The following is a 20596-nucleotide window of genomic DNA, read 5'->3' as shown; positions in this document are numbered from 1 at the left end:
AACTTGGAATTGGAATCAATTCAGCACTGTTTTCAGCACTGTTTCTGTCTGCGACACAAACGGAATCCTCCACAGAATTAATGAAATCTTGAGGCACTGTAAATCCTTTTCCTATTCATTCACACAAACTGCAATTTACTAGATAAGTACTTCAAGGGGATATTTCTGGCCTACTGAAAAACCAATTATAGCTTCTCCTCTCTCTGACTCTGAAATTCAAGACTAACATTTCTACCGTACGGACCTGCTTTTAACATACGGATTAACTGAAAAACATGAAACACATTCCTGCTAAATGTCTGTATAACATCTGCAATGCCTAAACCAGAGTCACATTGTCTATTTTTATACATGTACTACGGAGAAGAATTGTGCAAAGTTCCTGAAGCCCTGCAAATGCATGAAAACTTGTGTCATGTTTTTTTTAAATTTTCTTTCATTTTTTAAAACTAGGGATTTAGTAATGGTAATGTGATGCTACATCCTGTCTTTTCAAAAACATCCTGATAAGGCTGTACCTTTGACGATACGTTTGTGCATGATCATATGTGATGTGATCAAGCAAAATCAGTCGGAAGTCAGAAGTATTGATGTTGAGATATAGCCCAACAAAGGAAATATTTCCTTTTGTTTCCTATTGTTTTGGAAATTCTTGTTCATATCTTTTGAACTGGTTGTTCGATATCAATGAGATTTTCTGCAAAATGCAGCTTTGTAAATGCTTGTTACTATCCTATAAGAAGCTGAAAATTGAATATGATCGACTTCAGACTGATTTTGCTTGATCAAACAACATAAAGAACAAAATTTCCTTAAATCTGGAAATTTCTTGAAGACTGGCATCTCTGCTGAGAGACAGCAACTTGTAAATCAAGTTTGTGAATACCAAATTAATGTAATTTAATGCAACATAATTGTTCTTGCTTTGGTGCGAGACACCCATCTATTACTATTGTCCATTTATCTGACTATAATATATGCCTGTTTGTAGAGTCTGCCATATCCAGTTCTGTATCAAATATTCCATATTTTCAAGATTCAAGATTCATATATTCACAAGTAACCGCACTTTGCACATGATGTGAAAAAGCATAAAACTAAATGTCATGCAAATCAATCCTGGCATACAGCCTAATCAAAATGCAACTTATTTTGTTTTCTATTGTTTAACTGCCATTATAACTATCTACCATTATTGTTTGTAGAAACAAGTATTTACTCTGTAAATAAATTACGAAGGAGAGTCTAAATTGAATATATTCAGCATACAATACATTTCACTCAACCCTATCACATGTTCTCTTAGAAGCAAATCACAGCCATTGAATATTGAAATCAAATATAAAGCAACCCAATTTTCATCAATTTGTTCTCTGAATCATACCGATACATATCCTGCAGCACATAGTCTTACAAACTGTCATATCTCAGGTTCACATGCACTGTCTGCTGAATTTCAAATATTCACCAGATCTTTTAATTTCACCTATTCCCTTGAATTCATACAACTACTTACTGACAGGCACACACAAGAGGCTGCATACAGATTTTGACTGGCGGACACAACAGCCGATGCGTTACCAAAATTAATTTTGCCAAAATACATGCGCTTCATCATCATCATCTATGGAACATTTCCAATATTGGAGAGTTCAGAAATAACACTAGATCTGGTTATTCGTCCTGAACCCAATCAGTAAGTTTTGTCTATAAAAACAAAACGTGGTATGCCAAGGGATGCTTTGTATAAGGGTGATACTTCAGGTCCATTGGTTGTCCCTTTGTGGATATCGTATCATCTGCAAAAGCAGACGACACGTACGTGTGTCATTTTTAGATGCCTCAGGTAGACGGTCTCCTGTTCAGGGTTTGGGGAATTTCCAGGTTAAGATGGAGAAATAGAATTAGCAGTTTAGGTTTTAATGCTTTATTTTCTTGATGATGAATAATATTTTTTGATTTAGCACACAAGTTTATCACTCCAAAAGCTTTTGATCCTTTTTAAGCTTTAAACCTCACGTACGAGAGCGCACAACATCAAACGTGTGCATAGGACCTTGTGCAAAGTAATACGCACTGGATGGCTAGCAGTCCGCTTAATTTGTAAAAGGAAATCTGCAAAACATTATAAGTTTCATTCCTCGACTGGGAATTGAACCAGGGACATCTTATTTATTAAGTGGACACTCAACCACTGAACTATTAAGGATTGATGGTACTGAAACGCTTGATGATATTGAAGCTCTAATATTAGAGGCCTGATTCAAATATTTTTGCCGCTTCTCTAGCAACATGCATGATCAAGCCTTAGTATCTTAGTGAGAAGAGAGTCTGCTTAATAAACAGGACTAGGTCTCGGGTTCAATTCCCGGTCTAAGAATGAATTTCATTTCTCAGCCATCTTAAGGGAAATATTTGTTTTTTGTGCATCCCACTACCTCAAGTACTAAGTAGATTCTTTGTAAATTATAACCTAGATATATTCTCAGCGCTTCTTTGATTTACGGTTATAATACCTCAAAAATTCCTATACAGTTATGAACAATATTTGCCTCCGTCCGATCAATGTTTCCTATCATTCATTACTAAGTCTCTATGAAGGCATGTTGGGGAAAGAAGAAGGGACAAAAATAATGAAGAAAAGATAGAGTGATAGTTGGACAAACACTGTCCTTCACATACATTGACATTTATCGGAGAAGAAAAGAACGAGGAGCCAATTGCACTACTCATGACAAATTGTGAATGTGCCGTTATGAAACAAGATATGATGTGATAGTTTTACAGAGTTGAATACCCTCTTCTTATGGCAAAGTACTGACTGACTGACTGACAGACAGACAAGCACCTAAATCTGGCACAAACACATCATACCCAAAGGTCTGGTTCACTGACCATGGTTCACTGACCTACTCAGAATGCAATGGGACATGTAGGGACTGGGTACTACTATCATATTGTCTATGGGATGTAATAGTTCCCCTTTCTCTCCCTCCCCCTCCTAAAAAAGTTGCCAAAATGCAAAAATATCAATGCCATATCATGTGACATGTGTGAGTAGCTTAGAGTAAGCTTAAAACTGGCATTTACTGAATGTGCATAATCGCAAAACCTGTTGTATACTTCAACTTCCATCCACTTCATGGCAAATTTGTAGTGATAATGTTTCATATGTATCGATATGTTAAACAAGGCCGTCGCCATTTTGGATTTGAAACTATCAAGATAAAAATAGAACTTAAACAAGAAAAAAATGGTAGTGAGTTGTTTCACCTATTTTTAAGCTTACACATACAGATTTTTTCATTAGAAAATTTGCCTTTAATAAATACCCTATGAAAAAAACCTGCATGGCCCAGGGCATAGCATCATACCTAATGCTTGGTTCATCAACATTTGCAATGTATGATGGTGCTAATTATAAGACTGGCATCCACTTACATCACACATTAATTAGGAGAAGGCAAGTACATTATTACCATGAAGACATTTACAAGGTATTCTGTGCCAATGTGAATATTTTAGAGCCATTAATTTTTTCCGCTTTGCAATTTTTAATCTGTATCAATTGTTTTTAAATTTGTGATTCTAAGCTTCCTTTTATTAACCTATAAACATTGAAGGGAATATATATGTGCCAAAGCATGAAAATAAACATAGTGCCAAAATTGTCACCTTTACAGTTACTGCTTCTAAATTCACCATCAGCCAACTGCTGTCTTGGGCTATCAAAACAATCTCCCAGGAGGTGCTGGACATACAAATTACAGACCTGTTCTTTCCATTTCCTCAAATTTCACCTGATTCAAAAGTCTGAAATAAAATTCCTTGAAATTTTTCAAAATTTCTGTTCAACTTTCAAGTCACTGTCCAAATCCACATTATTTAACCCTAATCCCGTAATTCTGCTTTTTGGCAAAAGGAAAGGAAAGAAGGAAGGAAGATGAAGAGAAAAACTGTTTTCTTCGGTCCAGTTTCGAACCATGGACCCCTCTCCTCGGGGAAGGAAGACAAAACCAGGGATAGCAAGCCATGAATGCTTGAAACATTTTCCTGTACATGTGCTCAGATCGGATAACCTGGGATACCTGCACTTACAATCGCTTTGTGCTGTAGCCTTTATAAGCCTCCAGGAGGGGTAGGTTTAGTGTAGGCCTCAATGAAGGGAAAGAAGAGGTTTCTTAACTTTAATGCCTTTGCTGCTTTTTGGCAAAGGGGAAGAAAAGTTCAAGGTAGAAAGGAAGAAACAAGATGAAGATAAAGTCACTTTGTGTGTAAATTTTTTTGCCCCCAGTTAATGTTGTGAATTAAGCACTCTCAAAATTTGCTGCAGTTAAAAAGATATTTCACAGCAATAACATTATAATACAAGTCTCCCCATTTGAGGAAAACATGATGGACATAGTGATTTGATGAAATTGCAAGGCTCAAATTCAACTGGGCACAACCAAATCAGTTTCATTTCAATATCTGCACACATTTCTACCCTGAATATTACAAATGATGACAACATTTGCAAAAGCCCTTCTCTCTTACTGCTAACCAATGGCGCCTGGAAAATTAAATTTCTTTTACATTTTCAGCATTCCTAACACAATCTAGAGCACTTCGCTTTGGAAAAACATGTATAAAATCAAATGGCAGTAACCTTCAAAATTTACATTTAATTACAATAATGTTGAAGCTTTGTTACTAATGTATAGAAGGAGAGTGATTTCTATAAAGTGAGCTGACACAATGGAAAGAAAGCAGTCACTTCATATGAGCAAAAAATGTCATGGACAATTTTGAATGCTCTAGCTAGGTCACATCCAGTAGTAGGTCCCTTCACATTGCACACAACACTGCCATGGAGTTCGTTCTGTTTCTGTAAATATATTAGAAACCACTTTTTTTCCTATTTCAAACATTAAATTATAAAGTGAGTAAATGTCTTGCTTAACATTTGATGTGCAAGATCCAATATACCACTAAAAGTTAGAGAATTCTGCAGGGTTTGCATTATGTTAAATTTGGTCTTATATTAGTGACAGATACATACGTAATAAGTCTGATTGGTGATAACCAAAGCACTGTTCAACATGTTTTGGCTTAATTGGGCAAAGAACCAGGCCGGAGCAAATTTGTATCGCATGCTCAAACTCCATGGTTCCACGAGTTATAAATACCCACTTACCAAATAATCACAATTACGATGTGATTTTCCCTTGCGACCTCAATTCTGGCGGAATAATTTTTGCATGCGTGTTCTCATCCAATCCCGTCTTGAGTGATGGAATCGTATCACAGGCCTGCAAACAACTCTAGATCTATCCTGATGAGGCCTAGTCTTATCCTGGAAGCAGATTGGTTGATGTTCTATAATATAAAATAAAAATCAAATAAAGTTTGTTTTTACTACATGTGATATAACATATAATTTTTGCCTGCCTCTAAAACGTCAATCAATTTGAAGTTATTACTGGCAAGGTAGTTTAATATACAATAACCAAACAAAAATTCCTAATTCTTGAAGCTGCAGTCAGAGCTCTTAAATGTTTTCACACAGACAAATTTTGTTTTTGGGGAGACTATTTCTTATTGAAATCATTAAACAAACCCCATGAACACACACTCAAGGGTTTTCTTGTACATGTAGAGGAGACAGGGTGTATTCGTATCACTCAGAAAAGAGTCTCCATGGTAAACATGACCTTAGTATTCGATAAGATGTCTCCAACAATACAAGGTTTTGAAGATGGGCAAATGAAAGGATCCATGGACAATAGTTGAAAGGGGTAAAAAGTGAATAATGCTCTATAAATTTGATAAATTTGTTAATTCCCAATGTAAAAAGGTTCCTTTTTCATTTTTTAATCAGTTGTATATATCCAAAATATTGGCACTTTAAGCTGCAAAGTTGGAAATTTAGAAGTGCCAATATTTAACTATATTATGTAATCAACCTTAGGACTAAAACAATAGCACTGTGTGATAAATGTCTTGCTTATTCTAATAATTTCAATTAGGTCACATGCAGCGTGTTTCTACTGAGCAGACGGTTGCGGGTTAATTCGAGTGAATTCGGGTGATCACGAGGAATACGCGTAACTTGCCCCAGCAGAAACAGATCGGGTGAAGGTTAATGCTTGCGTAATGCGAGTGAATCCGTCAACCACCTATTGAGGTGGTTAATAGTGGTTATCTGTGTAACGTTAGCAGTAGAAACAATACGGGTGGCGATTTTGCGGGTGACACGGAAGTTAGCCTATCACAATACAGTGTGAGCATTCAAAATTTGACCTTGAAAGGTCACAAAAACTATTTGCTGGACTTCCGCCTTCCCTACTAAATATGTGGGTAGTGAATTGTTACCCTGCATTAACAGCGCAGTAAAGCGACCCAGTGAATGCGAGAGGATTGAAATGCGGGTGAAGGTGAATTCGCGGTAATGCGAGGTGCTCAGTATAAACACGCTGTAAGTCAAACAAACATTTTCAAAGGTCGTAATCATTTTGATACAAGTTCAAGTTCAATTGCATTTAAGGCAAATAATTTTGTACTTCAGCGACATCCATTTTGTTTAAAATATCATACAAATGTCGCTAAGCGATTCCATTCTGGCTGCATTCAATAGTAGTAATGCAACTATCCAAACATTGTTCCTCCTATCACTTTGTCAGTGACCGTATCTCCTGTTGGGCACCTTAGTTGGCCAATACACAACGACCTTGCCACACCGAAGATTGCATGCATCTCTTGACCAATCGCAATGAAATTTAAACTCAATTTACAACGTGGACATAATACTTAAGTGCATTTACACTCTGGCTCTCGCTGCCAGCAAATTGTATCATCTCCCTGTGCTAAGTATACTTTGTGCAGAGACAACACCATCATCTGCAACATCACATCAGAGGCCGCCGGTTGGGATGATTCTTGTTGCCTACACTATGGACCACAATGGCCTCATCCCAATGGCATAGTTCAATAACCTCAATACAATCATAGTGAAAAATTTGACCTCAAGTTGCGGAGTATGAGTTTTAATACCAAAATTTTCAAAAGTTGTTCAATGAATGTACAGATTTATTGGGGTTAAAGAACTGTGCCCTGATAGATGAGCATGTTGTGGATCCTAGTGCAAGTTGCTAGTGACACATATATGCCCTAAATATGACAACTATTAATCACCTTGCGCCACTGATACTTCCATAGAAGTAGCTTTTAGATCAAAGAGTCTGCTACAAATTTCCATAGTATGCAGGTGTTTCATGAAATTGGCTGACACCTGCCCTACTAATATGACACCAAGATATGATAGTGCCATCTTCCCTAAAAAATAAAGATTAAAGCACAACCGACCGTCGTCTGCTAGTATTTTTGAATTCAGACACCATTTTAGTTTTGCTACTTTTGCTTGTTCAGACTAAAAACAATTTAATCAGTATACATTTCCAAACTCAAAGTTTCATTAAAAGTTACAATTTCAAATCTCTTGAAACAAGAATCATTTTCAAGTGATTTTTGAATATATCTTTTCTCTTTTAAAGATTGCTCAAATTTGTAGAATTAACACTGATGTGACTATTGCCACTTTACAGGCACTTCACAATCTTAGTAGCTAGCTTCAATGGCTCTCACCTGAACCGTATGTGGCATTGCATTACCAACTCATGATATTACAGCCTTTTGCTGCATTTCATGTTTTCAGACGCCCACCGACTGACTGCAATATAGTAAATACTAGTGATGCAAAGGGATTGATCATCTCTCCACTTTATAGCAGATATCTGTAATTACCCAATCCCTTTACATTCACAGCAACTTGGAGTGGCCATCATAAAAAAATACAAGATTAACCAAAGCAAATAGGACTACATTAAATGCTGGGGACAAAATAACCACAACACCAAAGAAAAGCCTCATGCCTTTGCCTTGCCCATGAATAATTTTGGACACATTCTTTAGCATACATTTGCATTTGTACTCTAGCAGACTTTAGTGTAATTCAAAATGGGCCCCTCTAAAGAAACTTTTTACCCTATATGTAATCCTAGATGATATGGAACAAACTCTACAATACAAACGTACCACTCAAATTTATTATGATTACAAAATATATATGCATATGGACAGTCTCATAATGGACAGGGTGCGTCATGAAGCCCATCCTTGCCCTTTTTTCAGACCAAAGTCAGCATTAAATGAAGGGAAGGCAGGTTGCTGGCTAAGATCAGACTTATTGAATACAACTTTGTCACTGCAAAGCTCTGTCAAGGTCGTTTCACAAAATACAACAACTGTTAAGACATTTTGCACCTCTCCTCAATATATCATTTATCCACAGACTGAAGAATCTTTCTATATAGTCTACAATTTATCTCCGGGTTTGTGTTGCAATTTTCACACAAATCTAAAGCATCACATAAAGAGGTCCCCCTCTGCCCTGGCCAAACAGCCAAACAGGAAAGTTTATTGCAAACAAATTGTCACAGAGTTGGACAAAATTCGGGCAAATATAACAGTATCACAGACACCACAAACCAATGAATCTCAGACAGAATAGCCTTGCCTGCACAATGTATGCTCAAGATTTGATGGGAGATTTTTGACAGGTTTAGGAAACCTTACAGGATATAGCGATCATACCACCAAGATGTCAGTCAATCTCAATGACACAGTCATGAGGTGTCCCACCCATACTCTGACATCTACAACAAGCTCATCTGTCAGCAGCATAGTTCTTTAGCCCTCATATGAATACATATTCATGTGAATGACTTTTGAATATTTTGTGTACAAAATCTCATACTCCACAACTTAAGGTCAAACTTTGAGCTATGATTATTAAATGGCGACTAATGAACTGAGCCACTGTGATGAGACAACTCATGGAGATAATGACCATTGATATGGTCATGACTCAAGAATATTCCCACCCAGCAAAGGTTTAATAGATCTGTATCATTAAGCACTCATTTTCTGGTTGACATATTCCCAGACGAAAGTCAATATTTGATATCGAAAATGCTGAAGTTCAACATCACAACTGGACTGCTCAGTGCCAGAAGTGGGTAACTGCAATAGCTGCCATGTGTAGTTGAGTACCATATACTGTGTTCAAATTGTCAAATGTTCACAGGGCAGCTATTGCACTTACAGACTTCTGGCACTGAGCAGTCAAACTATTTGATTTGATGAAATCAGTGCTGCGTTGTTCCCAATTCACACAACATACAGTCCATCCTACTGGAAATATTGTAAGATGTGGGGGTCATCATCTTTATGGATTAAAAGTAGTATTCATAGCAATCCAGGGTCAGAATTTTTTCACAGTACGAGAATCAATCTTGATTCTTGCAGACTAAATTTGCGGGAATCATACTATTCTTACAAATCAACTTCTGTGTAAACTACAAAAGTTTGCAAGAATCCACTTTGATTCACACAAATCTGTTCACAAGAATCTTTGCGAGAATCGATTCTCGGATTCTCACCAAAATTCTGACCTTGACAATACACTTACAAAGTATCCCAAAGGTGTTCAAATTCAATCTACATAATCTGACATTGTTTATTCTTATACTAGTGAACATTTCATCAATATCCCATTTTCCAATTGCCATCTTTAAAAGAAGTCTTCTATATTCCAATACACTATCCTATTTTTACAATGTTGAGGCAGTGACATAGCCTATTGCACGGTTCTGCTATATGCCGGGAGAGCCTCGAACTGGCAATAGACATGAAAGGAAGTATTACATTACTTTATGCAATATTACATGACTGGTTCAATTCCCATTCACGCATGCTGCCAGATCGAGGCTCTCCTCGCATATGTGCCAGGACTATATCGAGGGTTGAGAGCTAGAAAGCCTCAACTCACAATCATGTGCTCCCATAAAATGAGCATAAAGTCGTCATGACACTAGCCTATAGAAGATTTAGTCCATTGATCATGACAAAATTTAATAAAACACAAAGACATTGTGGAGGAAATATTGATTTTTGAAGACCAAAGCAAGGAGCCAATTTTATGCTCATTTTGTGAGAACTGGCCATAGTGAGTTACGGCTTTCTGGTTCTGAACCCTCGATATGATCTGAAGGAACTGAGACAGTCCAGGAGACAGTCTTACAATATTACACTTGTAAACTTAATCTATTTTGGCTAAAACACTGATGATAACCCCATCCATATAAGGATGCACATCTATTTCCCCGTTCATATTTTGAGACAAATGCTGCTCATTCTACAGTTCATTTATACTACCACATGGTACACACTAGAGAAGCAGCAATCTGCACACACTACGCCTCAATATAAATTCCTCATTAAGTGTTGAATGGCATGTTCATTAGTATGCACTAAGTAGTATGTACAAAGTATTGGACCATGCAATGTTGAAGGTCTAGAGTGTGACATTTTTGTTAAGTATGGCATCGTTACTTGTGTACAACTGCATATTGCATACATAATGCAACCAGCTCATCTACAGCTTGTAGGTAGCTTACAGAAAATCTCACTACTACTTTCTCATCACATTAATTAATAGTAATGTGAATGCCTAGTTTTTCAGCAGTTCAGAGAATTGAAGTTGCAAGCCAAAACAACATTAACCCTATGAGAACTACCTGCCCATTGGCCAAAAAGAAGTTTTCATTATCAATTGGACCAATCAGCAATATTGTTAAATTAATTTCACCACGCAAAACAAAAAAATTGGGGTGAATTATTTGCAAAGCTCCATTCTGATTGGTGATAAAGTGAAGATATAATGTAATTGACCAATCAGAGGCAATGTTAGATCGGCAGGTAGTGCTCAGGGGTTAACCATAAAATTTCACAGACTTAATGGTCCTACAAAAATGATGTGCAACCCTTCAAGTTTTCAATCAAAAGTGTTAAATTGCACAAATAAACCACATTTAACAGGACCATCCTTTAGTTATTTAGAGCTTTTTGTCAAGCCAAAAAAACCAACTGTTTTTCTGCTGACCGTCTCGCCAGAAACCTTCTGGCTTTCTCAAAGCATTGATTATGTTATTGATCCATTTGCTTGGAGCATGAATCTTGACCAGATATTATTGTTTTACCGGAAGTACTCCCGTCTCCAACACAAGTCTTGAGCAGAGGATCAAAGATATGGCTTTGAAAGAATGTCTGTTCGTCTCTGTTCATGGTGTTGTCTCCTCTCAAAACCATGTTATTGGTTTACTTCTGGTGAAACAATACCATCCGGTCAAGATTCCTGCTCCAAGCAGATGGATCAATAACATCATCAACTCTTTTAAGAAAGACAGACACTTTGTAGCAAAACTGTGAAACTGTCAGTAGAAAAGAATAAAATGCAAGATAGATTAGAATTTTCTTTTGGTCTAAATAAAAAACTCTAAATAACTGATTAATCAACAGACAATATTTACGTTCCTACCAAGCAGTATTAGATTAATTTCAAAAAGTAACAAATTCCTTCATTTCTAAAGTCACCTTGATGATAATATTCGCCTAACAGCAAACCGCACATAACACATGCGGCAAGTACTTATTCCTGGAACCAACTTAACTGCAATTTCATTGTTCACAAATCAAGCTCTGCTCTGAACATAACAATACAGCTGTAATTCACATGCATGTATGAAATAGAAATCCCGAACATTCAGCACAACAGTGAATTTGGTTTGTCTGTGTGAAATTAAATGTCACTTGAAAAAGTTGTTTTTCAGTATTTACTTACTTCTGTAACTACCTAAAGCTGAGCACTTGACTCTTAAAAACCTCGCCTCACACAGATGGCACACAACGCACTACTCGCTAACCCAACCGGACGTGTATCCACACCGGAAATATCCACAAACTGAACGCACATAAAGCTTGCTACAACACTACAGCATGGCTAAACACAATCTTATTATTGCTTATGCACTGTTTATTTAAGACAAGCAAACAGTGAAAGCGAAATACAAAGCAACAACTTGTCAGATTGTATTCACCAGCAAGAATAACCAGCAGGGGCAGGCTTGTTATCTCATCACTATTCAATCGGACAAGTGGCCCAGAACAAATTAACGCTGCACTGACCGCTTCCAAAGACTAAAGAAGAGTCAAACCTTTATACCTCTGTCCTTGGCAATGGATCTGCATTTATCAGAATAATTATTACAAAGGCACAAAAAAGGTTTGTCTCGCAAACATATATGAAAACCATCCTAGTGCATACATGTAGTCCTATGCACTGGGTTTCTTTTTACAGCCTTTTTTTCAATCAATCAATCAATCAATCAACTAATCAATCAATCACAATCAATTAATTAAATAATTGAAAAACACTATCCACATGCATTATTTAAAGTTCTTTCTAATTATGACCTAGACTCTGAACTTAAACCTTCCAAAGGAATTTCACAATGTGCAAGGACATTTTCATCTTCATAAAATAAAAATTCCTTTAAAAAAGGAATGGGGTGCAAAATGGGAGTTTTGATGTGATGTGCTGAAATCCGGTGGGGGGGGGCTCCCAATTGGGAGGTGACGTGTTTCATTAAAAAAAATGCACTGGAAATGAAGAGAAACATGCACTATCTGAGTGTGGGAATAATAAATAAGTATAATAAATCTGATTATCTGCCTAGGAATTAACTACTTTTTTCAATTCTGTTTTTATTTATATTATTATTATTACACTTCAGAGAGTCGCTAAGAATGTGATTACCAAAGCATGCTAAATTTACCTGGTTCAATCACCATTTATATAATTTTACATGACTAATGGATGGGAACAGTCATGTACATGAACACAGTGAACCCTTTGCCTTGGAAAACACTTCACCTTGTGCACACAGGTGATCCAAGTATAATGCACTTCAATGTTGTGTTCTCTTATACAATACTCCTGCAAACACAGGTAGTCAAACAAATCAAGGGCAAATTATGCTATAAAAAGGGCATTATTTCTCTAAATATTTCCTCAGTTCTGCCATATCTGTCTGTCTGGTATTGTGCACCATACATCAACTATGACACAACAAATTTTCACTGTGGAACACTTTCAAAACCTTTTTTACAAATATTTGCCAAGTCACAAAATTGGTGAAATTCATGTAAAAATATGATTTACAGTGCTCAGGGAAGTCACTGCAGTTGAATGTTTGCATTACACTAAACAAAAAATTAAATATAAGAAATGGAAAATTATTGGTAAAATAGTTTCTTCCTATTCATATCTTTCTACACATGGGCACCATATTTTCTGCAATAGGAAATTCATTCAAAACAACACAAACTTATGTGTCAAGTTTTTTTACTTCTATGCATTTCACTTATGCGGTGCATCAAATAATTGTGTATATTTGTGACCAATTACAACTAAAACAATTCATTAAAATCTGTCTGAAGTTCAGATCAAAGAAATAAATTTGTTCAGAATTTAACGGTTAAATGGAAAAAAAGAAAAGAATTGCGATTCAGTATCTGATCAAAACATCCAATTAACTGCTACGTGGAGAGAAGCTCCACAGGTAGTTGGAGTCTTGGAAAGTCAATTCCATTGCTGGAAATATGAAAAGTAGTAGCAAATTAAATTAATATGATTTTGAAAGGTGGCACTATGAACCGCTATGGTCTCATCCCAGTGGCATAGTTCAATAACCTCAATTAAATAATGCTAGTGCAAAATTTGACCTCAAGTTGCAGAGTATGAGTTTTTGTACCCAAATTTTCAAAGGTCATTGAATGAATGTACAAATGTATTGGGGTTAAAGAACTGTGCCCTGATAGATGAGCATGTTGTGGATCCTAGCGTGGCACATAATGAACACCAACTGATTTTGTAAAAGTTTTAGCAACTTTGCCCTCCCCATAGGCTCTGTAACCTTTCCACATTTAACTAACATTAATTTCTATCAGAAGTCATGAATTGGCTTTATTTTGTGTTCATACAGAGCAGAAAAAACATGACCGCCACCATTTTGTCCTTAACCTTACAGTCACATGCTGAATTCAAAATATAGCATTTTAACCTCATCACCAGTTATTAGTGTTTTAGTATAAGCTATCTCTCCTTGTGCGTTTCCCTCTTTCATTAACAGAAATAGAACATACTCTCTTTACGCAATTCATCCAATTAACTGCAAATAATTATTTCATGGGTTGATACGCCATGCGAAATCCGAAATTAATTGTTAGTGGAAAAGCGGTAACAAGTGTACAATTTGTTGTACTCTTTACTATAACAACAATAACAATAGAAACCTAGGGGTAATGTCCTCTGCATTTGTTAAATAAATAATTCAGTGATATCACTCCGTTCTATCACAACAAATGATGTTGACGCTGAATCTTCCCTGCTGTTAATGTCACCCAAACAATTTGAATCTTTTGTGAGGGCATGATAATGAGGCCCTCATCATATCATTAATTACTATAAAAGAATAACTAACTCTATTACCTTACCATGCACATATAGTGCTTCATTAGTTTTGCATAGGCGACTGCAGATTCAACCAAGAGATCCAAGAGAATAAATAGTGGGCAAACATGCAAGTTCAGGCAAAGATCATCAGCAACCGCACACCTGCCGCATTTTCGTCCCTATAACTTTCCACAATGAAAACAACAAATTGGTAAGAATAAAACGCTTATTGTGGGACTTGCTACGGTGCAACATTTGAGAACCTACAAGTAATCCAATTTCTGCAAAATGTTATCAAAACTGAACCTGTATTATTGTCAAGTCAACACAAAGCTACCTCTCTACAGTCTGTTCACACTATCCTGAACTCACCTATAAAATGCCCCTGAAGATGTACTTTTGAATAGGAACCTATCAACAACTATACAGAAACACTACAACGTAATCCACACATACACATACCACACCTGAGTCGCCTTACTAAACCAACACAATAGAATAACCCTGTAGTCTTCATCCATCAGTGACCTAAAATAAACTTTGCCCATGACCTCATGGCGACCTTAAGCATGTACTTCCCCCAACACACTTGGCCATGTCAATGGGGCATGCAATGTATGTCAAGCAATAGGTGTATGAGTGTAGTATTATCTAGCCCTATTCCCCAGGCACCTATCACATTCAATACAGTATCCAATTTGTCAGCACCTACTAGGAAGCACTATACAAACCTGCAGGCAATATTATACTCCATTTACTATGCCATTTAGAGAACTCACCATTTTGTACTTCACAGATTTCCTACCCAATGAATTGGAATGGGAAATGTCGATGACACTTATTAAACTACTTATTGAAATTGAGCGGACAGTACTGTGACCAACCAAAGCCTAAATGAGTCGCAGACATAACCAAAATTAACCCACAGACCTTTACAACTTGCTACAAATTTCTCCTTTCTACGTCTCATTCTTGATATTAACTTAGTCTTAGATATTAGATATGTTCTGGCTGAACACATTCAAATATTAAAGTGATCAATTTCCGTTCTTGCCTACATCAAGCATTTTTCCATACATCTCAAACACCACACTTTTGAACAGGACTACACATACCATACACACATTATCCCCAGCTTTAGTATTGAATATTTCATTTAATTTACCAAATGAAAAGTGGGTCATTGCACTTTCAAGCATCATTTTTTTGCTCTGAAATTCATCACGGAAACAAAATGACTAATTGAATAGAGCTGGTAATGCATCTCGTCTCAGGGTATTTTGCACTAAAATATATGTCGCCTTCGCTACCAAATGATGCAGCTATCGAGGGAAAATCAGCCATCTCACTTCTATTCAAGTTAAACCTAATTTTCTAAAAATTATTCAGGTTTTATACAAGTGGGAAATATCTTAGAAGACAATAATTTTTCACTTTTGAAACGTTACAGAGTATGGGTTTAAAGCCTTTTCGTACTTTCAACTAATGAGACTGTCATCAAGCATTGTACTGTATCTATGAAGTAGGGCAATAATGGGAAATCGTCAACGAACCATCGATTTCAAATAACTTCCTTCAAATATGGTGCTGCACTTTTTCCATAATACAATGATGACAATCACTCCCCAGAAAGGCATAGATTTTGAATCTTATCACCCTGGACAAGCACATTATGCACAGTCACACATACCTAGTATAATATGATCCCTATCAGGTTTGTAAAATATTTCCTGTAAAAAACCACAGTAGCGAGCCAATAATAGTGCCACATTTCAACTGACACATGATTGGAATTAGGGAGTCCGGTTCGAGTTTCAACTAAAATGTGGAACCTGCAAAATGTGCAAAAATTATGGCCGATTTTTGAAGCGAGCATATCATGACTTTTTTTTTGTTACATTTAAATCAAAATGACGGGATGCTTTCTCGTAAATTCATTTTCAGGATTACAACAAAAGCACCGACTATAGACACACTCTGCTTTTTTTTTCTTCAAGAAGACGTTAAAAAATGAAGAAAATCTGGTCTATCCTTCATGTAATTATTTTGTGTAAGCCTAATTAATCCTAATCCAAACCCTAATTTTGTGTAAAATTACATGATGGAATAACCGAAAATTACTTTCTTTCTCCGTCTCTCATGAGATTTCAGAATGATTTCCAAAATCTAAACTAAATTTGAAGCATTTACGATAATATTTGCGAGTGGGATTTTAACCCATCTACATAATGCTAAATTTTGAGATGGATTTTAAACGGTCATGCCACTATAATACTCCGTATAAATACTCCGTATAAATACTCTGTATAAATATCAGGATATCCTAAGGTGTTAAAAGGAGCACATTGAAACTCAGCCAAAAGAATTTGCTTATATAAATGATTCAACTTAAGGATTATCGGTTCATCTCCGGGTCAAATTCATAAATGGATTACTTAATATTAACATCTCTCAATAAAAGCAAAATGTTGTTTGTCTGCCCCAACTGTAACTTGCAAAGTGCGCTGAACTGGTGCTTAAGAATATAACATTTTCCAGCAGAATTCGGATTCCTATCCAGCATATTGAGAGCCTGATCAATATCTTGGCTAGGCTGATCATATTTTGCTTATTTTGAGTGTCGTACCTTCATATTTTGACGGATAATATCATGAAGTGTGAAATATTTGCATGCTATTAACTTTCATTTTTACCAGAGGTGGAAACTCAGGGATTCCGATGCAATTTCTCCCATAGTCTTTATATTGTACAGCAATCATCATATTCTCACATTCGATTTACAATGTAGTTTTATTTTTCTAAATGTCATCAAAATATTGTTTTTCTTCATCACATGACGCTTACCAAAATACCTGTAGGGTCTAAATAAAAATATAAAGTCAGAGTATCTAAACGAGGACAGCATTTACATCAATTAAGCTACAAATTCTCTTTAAACATTATGAATAAAACAATTTAACACTAACAGTTATAATTCTACCAATTACAAACTAATTGCGGAGTAAATTGCAAACATGTACAAAAATTCTTCCACATATCCTGTTTCTCTTGCCACCATACTTTATTTCATCAATGTATGCCCTTTGATCTTTCCATTTCAATCAGTTGAATATATTTATTCTTTTAATTACCTTCCATTTTTTTTCATAAAACAAAACAAGGAAAATTACTCATGAGTAGAATTTTTAAGTAATACTACATGTACTCGCATATATTTTGTTTCTTCTGCAATTCAAACTATGTCAACTCCATGCTGAGGACTCCATTTATGTTCACAGAATCAGACCCACATATTTTCTGTTACTTTCAATTAAGTTGTTAACTAATATATGAGTGCTTTTAGCTCTACTTCAATTGGCATTGTTTGTACATCTAATGGAGATAATATTGCCTACATAATGGAGTACAATCAAGACCAATGGTAAGGGAAATGGCCAATACTGCACACTGATCAATCAAACCTAGCTTGCTTACAGTCATTCCATGATATTGTCTGAGAGTCTATGCATCACTGCCTTCACATAAACACTACGCATGTCCACACCGAGGACTTTTTGCTTAAGCAACACGGTTCTCAATTAAAAACTTGGGGAAATCCGCTGTGTGAACAGTCTCGAAGATTCCAATCCCTAAGTTTGCCCCAAATTTATCCCAAGAAATTTAGAGGATATCACAGTTTCCCCAAGTTTCTACTGCCATGTGAACGATACATTATGCAATTCTTGAGTGCTGAGCTTAATAACCTATGACCTTGGTTTAATTTAAAAATTAAAATACGGTTCAATTTGGTGCAATACTAGATAGGTCACTGACAGTAAGCTTCGGGTTGTAATTCCAAAGATGACGACAACAGGCATCGCAAAACTTGAGGATTCCTGGTTTCAATGGAGTACTCGGTGATTGACTTTATAGGAATCACAATATTCGAGCACGCCGATCCTCAAGAATTCTATGACCGTCTGAACACGACTTACTACAACTCTCATAAACTGACAATATTAGAGATTTACCTAATACACCGAATCACAAACCTGGCTCTAGGGGGCTCTGAACGTGGCACTGCAATTCTGCAAATCCTGCCTGCTAGATGACCAGCCCTCGTCACCTAAAATAACTACCATGACTACTCATATGAACTGCCAATAGGTATTTATCCAACACACCAGCCAAAATCATTCAAATTTGAAACACAAATCTGGCTCAAGGGTGCAATGAAAGTGCTCCAGAACTCGGTCACTAAACAAGTTTTCGCCAACGAGAATTGTTAATTGACTATGACTTGGCAATGATATTACACAAATCATTGACTTCACTTCTACCTATAATCTTATTCAAAGTTTCCCTTCCCTTTAAACAGTACTGAATATGATGAATGACTGAATTCAAAAATATTGCACATCAAAATTAAAGGGTGTTTTCTCCGTCCATTTCCAAAAGACAAGCAATACATTATACTGATTTAAAGGGAAGGAAAACTTGAGTTATATTATCCGCAATGGCGCATGTACACACTTGGTGAAGTAAGGCAAGTACATGTGAAAAATGAGTTTCCACATAAACCATATCAGAAACAAGATATAGTTTGACAGTTCTGATACATGCAAGAATTAGCACTGGGGTATTTCATTTGAAACCCCTACACCCCCTAACCTAATCTTTCACACAGGGGTGTAGATTTCAAATAGAGTCAGCCATCCAGGTAACTCCATTTTATATTGTGTGGAAGATTAAGGTCGTGTCTTCCATAGAGGGTGTATGGATTTCAACTGGAATAACCCATATGAACCAAAATGGTCTCATTCAAATAGCACAGTTCAATAACCCCTATCATAGCTCATAATTTAACCTCAAAGTTGTGGGGTATGAGTTTTTGTACCCAACACATTCAAAGTTCATTCAATGAATGCACACACATATTGGGTTTAAAGAACTTTGTCCTAGAAAATGAGGCCGTTTGAAATCCTAGTGTCGTATGCTAACAAGATTGCACAAACTATCGCTATATAACATGTACAGAGCACCCTACTATACTGTTTCAAAACACACACCGAGAAATTGATTGAATGATCTCATATTCCTATGTTAACTAGTGAAAATGTCCATGCCAACCAAGGCAATCAGAGGATCTTGTGTAACATAGATCTATGCTAAGCACTCTGTTTCAATTATCATAGGTGATTTTTGAAATTCAGTTGCCAGTACTTCTGCACATATTGCATAGTTTTTGCACATATTGCATGGTTATATTTTGTCACTCCAATAATCAAATGCATTGTGCTTTAAAAACAAATGTCCTTACGCTGATCTTCATGTCTTCACCTCCTAATAAATGTTAAAGGAGATTCACTGGTAGTGAGTGTTCCTGGATTTACAATGATTTATGGGCAACAACGAGATGCCAACTTAGGACTTGAAACCATTGCCCTAGTTCCAATATTATACTATTTGCATAAGGCATGATGAAAAAAGTGCGGAAAAAAAGAAACTGAAATTTTAAATTGTCTAGGCTTGACTCCCGGGCTTGACTCCCGGGCTTGACTTCCGGGCTTGACTCCCGGGCTTGACTCCCGGCTTGACTTCAGTTGAACTAAATCAATTGGTTGGAGTGGCTTGCATATCATATAATTAATAGCTCATTTTGCCAATCACCTGATTAACAAAATAACAAGGCATTCCAACCAAAAAGTAGGGGCAATTTTTAAGCTTGAATCAACAAAATCTGAATTGAATTTGGCCCAAAAGGGAGCAAATTTAAAATTAACCTGGTTCTTTTAATAGTTGCATATTCTCTCAAACGTGTCAAGGTGAACCCAAGGATGGGTTGTAATTTAAGATATTTCATTCAATTTTCCAACCTGATTAGACTGCTTCCAAAGATGTAACATATGATCAAATTCACTTAATTTAAAAATATAGACAGTCTTCGGGGAATCTAAAACTACCGGTATTTCCACATCCATAAAAAAACCAAGATATATACTAATATACTTGTAACTAAGTGCAAGTGTAAGTAAAATATATAATTGCCAAGTGTGCTTGCAAATAAAATAATCTGTGAAACCTACATGTGTGTGTTGCAACCATGTTGTTTTTGTTGTACTGTCTCGCGGGCTTTCATTTCTAATGTACTAAACCATCTTTCAGTAGAATTTGGTTTCAAACTAAATTGCACGGCCGACAATGATGACTTGAGAGAATATGACG

At 36.3% G+C, this 20596-nt stretch overlaps 1 protein-coding gene across 19 annotated transcripts in view; it reads right to left on the bottom strand.

The window, feature by feature from the left end:
- LOC140138118 (CUGBP Elav-like family member 2) overlaps positions 1-20596 on the bottom strand; it is a 229497-nt gene that overhangs the window by 177502 nt on the left and 31399 nt on the right. For all 19 annotated transcript variants that reach the window (XM_072160020.1, XM_072160040.1, XM_072160019.1 and 16 more), the window contains exon 2: positions 5177-5358. The gene's annotated coding sequence lies outside the window, so the exon portion shown is untranslated. The remainder of the gene's footprint in view (positions 1-5176; positions 5359-20596) is intronic.

The sequence above is a fragment of the Amphiura filiformis genome, chromosome 17, assembly GCF_039555335.1.
Source record: "Amphiura filiformis chromosome 17, Afil_fr2py, whole genome shotgun sequence".
NCBI classification, from domain to species: domain Eukaryota; kingdom Metazoa; phylum Echinodermata; class Ophiuroidea; order Amphilepidida; family Amphiuridae; genus Amphiura; species Amphiura filiformis.
Note: the sequence above shows the minus strand (reverse complement) of the source record. Positions and strands in the feature narration are given on the sequence as shown.